The sequence below is a fragment of the Eptatretus burgeri genome, chromosome 14, assembly GCF_056783735.1.
Source record: "Eptatretus burgeri isolate ZD-2024b chromosome 14, Ebu_testis_v1, whole genome shotgun sequence".
NCBI classification, from domain to species: domain Eukaryota; kingdom Metazoa; phylum Chordata; class Myxini; order Myxiniformes; family Myxinidae; genus Eptatretus; species Eptatretus burgeri.
The window spans coordinates 62535396-62540465 of NC_140974.1; the positions used below are offsets into that span (position 1 = coordinate 62535396).

General features: G+C 43.6%; 1 pseudogene; it reads right to left on the reverse strand.

Annotated features, from left to right (window-relative positions):
* Positions 1-3553: 3553 nt before the first annotated feature.
* LOC147013381 (uncharacterized) lies at positions 3554-4525 on the reverse strand (annotated as a pseudogene).
* Positions 4526-5070: the final 545 nt, after the last annotated feature.

A 5070-nucleotide genomic window follows, 5' to 3' on the forward strand; every position in this document is an offset into this window, starting at 1 on the left:
AATGCTATAATAGGCAATTTTGGAATACGACAGGGGTCTCGTATAACTGTACTTCTGTAGTAAGTGGGAAAATAATTGTTTTTGAACATTTTAACGTCCGCATGATCCGTTGAGTGAAAAGTTTTCAACCGTAGGAACTAATATGCCTTATTGAGCAATTTTCTCAAACTCAAAAGGAGTTCACTTCGTTAATTTTGTCTCGTTTGTTTTACCAACACAAGATTCTTCATCTCATTTCATTCATTTTACATGATTCATAAAGCATGTTGGATTATAAAATTCAATTTTGCCTCTGACATTTTCCGAACTTGAATCCTTATGTTTTACATGTCGACAGACGCAAGCGAAATGTGAGTTCTTGCATTTAAGTGGACGTAAGTGAGGGCATTTTGACACATTTAAACTACAAGTAATACATATTCTGAAAATGTCTGCTTTATCAATTTAAGCAATTTATATAAACTCGCAGAGTACCCTCCCTCTGGGTGATCTTGTTCCAAGCGTGCAACACGTCCTTCTGACGCATACCTTCATTTGGGCGATGTATATGATGGTACTTGACAGATCTGTATAGGAAAAATCAATAACACTGGTTACGTGCATCAAGTAAGAAACATACCTACTGCTTATAATTCAAAACACCTCCCAACACTGGAAAACCTTGGGACAGGAATACTGTACTGGAAATGGTGGAGACTAATACCCTCCCTGACCTGGAGGTGGCGCCACACGATACACATTTACATGGAGAATTTGTTACGTGCTCTTCTCCCCATCAACAGCTGTGTAGAGGACAAGTGTAGTCCTTCGAGGGGAGTGGTGCAGTAGTCTAACAAAGCCAGATGTTTGTCCTCCGCTTTCTTCCACAATCTTTAGATCCTCGTGGAGGATCTCTCAGTCTTACTCACGTTGTTGTTCTTGTGGACTTTTTTGTTTCACAGCCTACAGTTTTCATCGAAACTTCCTGAAACTTGGCATATATATGTAAAAATACCCTGCGTAGACAGTAACCATCTCCGATTTTGAAAATTCCTTCGAGAAAAACAGTTATGACGTCAAAATATCTCCGCTAATGGAAATCGCCCAAAAAATTATCTCCGAAACTCGGCAAACTTTTTGAATTCTGTTTGCGGGAATTGAACGGGGCATTAGCAGAGATGAACTACCGCACGTATGATACATCACTATGACGTAATATCAATTTTTATGACGTCATTCCTATTTTTTGACATTTTTTGTTTCACAACCCAGAGTTTTCATCGGATCTTTGTGAAACTTGCCATGTATATGCAGAAAGCCCACGCACAGGCAGTAACGGTTCTGGAGGAAGCTTATGTTTGGTAATCTGCACATGCAGTGGGGTTTTTCATTTCCTCTTCGATCTGTTGGTTCATCGTTGGCCAATAGAGCACTTCCTGAGCATGCTGTTTGCATTTTACAATACCAAGGTGAGAGCTGTGTATGATCGAGAGCATGTGCTGACGGAGACTAGGTGGCACTACTATACGCATACCTTTCTAGATAATTCCATCAGAGACACCGAACTCACTCTTTGAATCCCAGTATAGTCTCAATGGAATGGGCACTTTGTTTCGATAGCTGAGCCATCCAACTGTGGATCACGTCCAACAGAAGTTATAACTCTTGTCGAGTCTGTTCCTGCAGCTGGACATACCTCTCCTTGATGACGGAGATGAAGTCTAACATGGAAACCTGCTCCAGATTGACTTCTTGTCCCAACAACTGGTGAGTCTGACGAGCACGAGATAGTGTATCTGATAGTTGCACGTCTTTTCCACTTTTAGACACCACCTCGAGATCGTACCACTGCAGACGTAACAGCATCCTCCGCAGACACATGGGAGCAGACAGAAGAGGTTTTTTTTAAATCTCTTGAATTGGCTTGTGATCTGTAAATACAGTCACTGTCTTGCCAAATATGTAGTAGTGGAATTTCATACAGGCATGGAGGATTGCAAGCATTTCTTTTTCAATCTGAGCATACCGTTGTTCCACCTCCGAGAGGGATTGCAAAGTGCATGCAACCGGCTTCCCCTCCTGCATTAAGACACCACCGAGCCCGCTTTGACTTGCATCCGCATGGATCTCTACTGGTGCCTTCACATCATAGTATCTCAGTACACGCTGCTGACAGCAGAGATCCAATAGTTGATGGAAAGTTTGGTCCTGCGCAGGTTGTCAGACAAAAATACTATGAGCTCTCAGTAAAGCTCAAAGTGGTGCATTGACTTTCCTCAGTTGAGGAATAAATTTAGCCAGGTAAGCAACGAATCCAAGGAAACTCCACACATCCTCTTTATTCCATGGAATAGGCATATTACGTAGGACTTCAATTCTTGAGGGGTCAGGCTTGAGTCTGTCTCCTTTTGGCGAACTTTGCATTTTTTCATGTTCAATTTGAGGTTGTGGGATGTAACCCTCTCCATGACTTGCTTTAAAATGTGTCGTGATGATTTCGATCTCGTCCTGCAATCAAAATATCGTCCATGATCGCTGTGGCTCCAATAATGCTATCCAACATTTGATCCATGATACATTGAAATATTTCTGGGGCACATTTCAATCCAAATGGTAACCTCAGCCAACGAAAACGACCCATCGGTGGATTGAAGGTCATCAGTTTTGATGACTCCACCTCCAGGAGAATCTGTAGAAACCCACTCATTGCATCCAATACTAAGAATAAGTTGGCTTTTGGTATATTGGAGACCACCACTTCAACTGTCTTCATGGGATAATGTTCACTTTTAATGATCTTGTTGAGATCTCAAGGATCCAAACATATTCTTAACTTGCCATTGCGAACTGCAGCTACCATTGAAATGACCCATTCGGTTGGCTCCTCCACCAGAGTTATGAAGCCGTTATGTACCATCCTGTTCAATTCCTCGATGATCCTAGGCATTAGCGCAGCGGGTTGCCGACATGCAGCATGTACAACCCCATTGGATGATGGGTGTATTTTGATTCGGTCGACCCCTGATAGGGTACCTGAAATACTGAAGATATCGGGAAAATCTCGTAGCTCTGGGGGGAACCGATTCATCATCCGCTGACTGAACCCCCGCCAGGGAACTCAGTCGAGAAATGAGGTAAAGGTTCTCATCGGTCTACCCGGATATCACGTTCTCCTGATCCAGATTGACCAGCTCGCATGAAGCTATTAAGGACCTCCCCTCAAATTCTAGGGAAAGATCCATGGAAGCAACTGGCCAAATGATGTGGTTGGAGTTAGTTCTCAGGGTTCTCTTGGACTTGGGAAGTTCAGTGTTAACTGGGAGTCTTTGAAAATCTCAGAGTGTAAGTATATTGCACCTTGGCCCCGTATCAATATGGAGAGTAATGTTCGCAATGCCACTGACTCTGACAGTCTGGGACCATTTGTCATCTACCAGAGTGCCGATGTTGTCAACCTTGTATATTGGAAGAACCTCCTAATTGTCCTCAGGTAGTTGTTCCTTGTTTTCTCCAGCATCTACGAGGAGTGTTTTGCCCAGCTGCTGTTGCCTATGGCAGACTAACCTCCAATGGTTCAGGCATTTGCAATAGGAACAGGCAGAGCCGACTGCAGGACATTTCTGTTGGTTCCACATCTACCACATGCTTTAAATGCTTGCAGCTGCGATGATGAGGCAGAAGGCTTGGGATGTGATTTGCTCTGAGCTATGATAGCTGACACTCCAAGTTTGTAGTCATCTTCATTCCGCACGATGCGGATTTCCTTGCAAGACAACTCAAACGGTTGTCCAATCTCCAGAGCCTTTGCTAGTGACTGTGCTTCACCTTGATTCAGTAACCTTTCCTGCACCCTGGATTCAAAAATGCCATCAATCCATCCATTGGGACCATACTCTGTGCAGAGCGTTGGTGCTACCTAAGCAGTCTCCTTGGCTATTGGGCACAATCTTGGATGGGTCACCACTCGGACATAGGATACCAGCAAGCTGGCACTCATGGATAAAATGAATGACAAAGGATGACAGGCAGCTTCAACCCCACCTGGTACTAATTCAACAGCCAAGGGGGATTTGAACTCAGGATCCTAGGATCCCAAGCCCACCACCCAAACCATTAATCCAACACCAGGCATGTCAATGATCGCATCTATTAGAATGTCCTTGGGATCGGTATACTCGCAGTCCATGAGAATAATCCTCAAGTCCTTTACAAAGTGATCAAAGGTCTCCTCACTCTTTTGTTTTTGCTGCTTGAGCCGGTGCCGGGCGATCCGCTTGTTCTTTCTCGGTCACACATACGTCTCAAAACGATTGAGTACCTTGTAGGGATCACCTTTCTCAGTCTCCTCCCATGTGAACGTTTACTAAACCTCATGACTATGAGCACCAATCCACGTGCCCAGCCATCCTGATTTTTGCTTTGGGTTTAGCTCCGATAGCGGGCCCGCGAACATGAACTAAACATGGTCTCAAAACTGAATGAATTCTCCAAATAAATCGGCTACATCCCAATCGATAGTCAGGTATTCCGAATTTGGAAGTACCATACCATACTTATGGGTGGTCGTTTGTTAAAAAGCAGCAGTTCCAGTTAACTTCTGACACCATGTAAGATAACTGGTTATATTCCAAAACCGAAGCAGCATTGCGGGTCTCACGAGATCAACGCGATCCGGATCGAGCCGCAGGAACTGCTTCTACATTACATTCTGTCTGTCTGTGTCGCCATTTTTCTCAGAGATAGCCAAACGGATCATTGTGAAACTTTCAGAAATTCATCAGTGCCGGGGGGGGGGGCTTGGGGAATGAAAGCTGAAGTTTTTAAATTTTCTTTATTAATTACTCTTTAATGCTGAAGCCTTTGGAGCGATGTGAAAGGTTATATTAAATTATCCCTGACCCCTTTCCTTTGTGGGTGTAGGGAAGTGTTTTTGGCCTCCACAAATTTTTTTAGAAAAGAAACAAAATTTGATTTCTTCAAAATGCCAATAGGAAGAGAACAGCAACAGCACCGGTGAATGCTGGGTAGCCCTACTAGGTTATAATAAGAATGAAAGAATAAAAAATGGCACTTGTCGTGTGTTCAGTTACC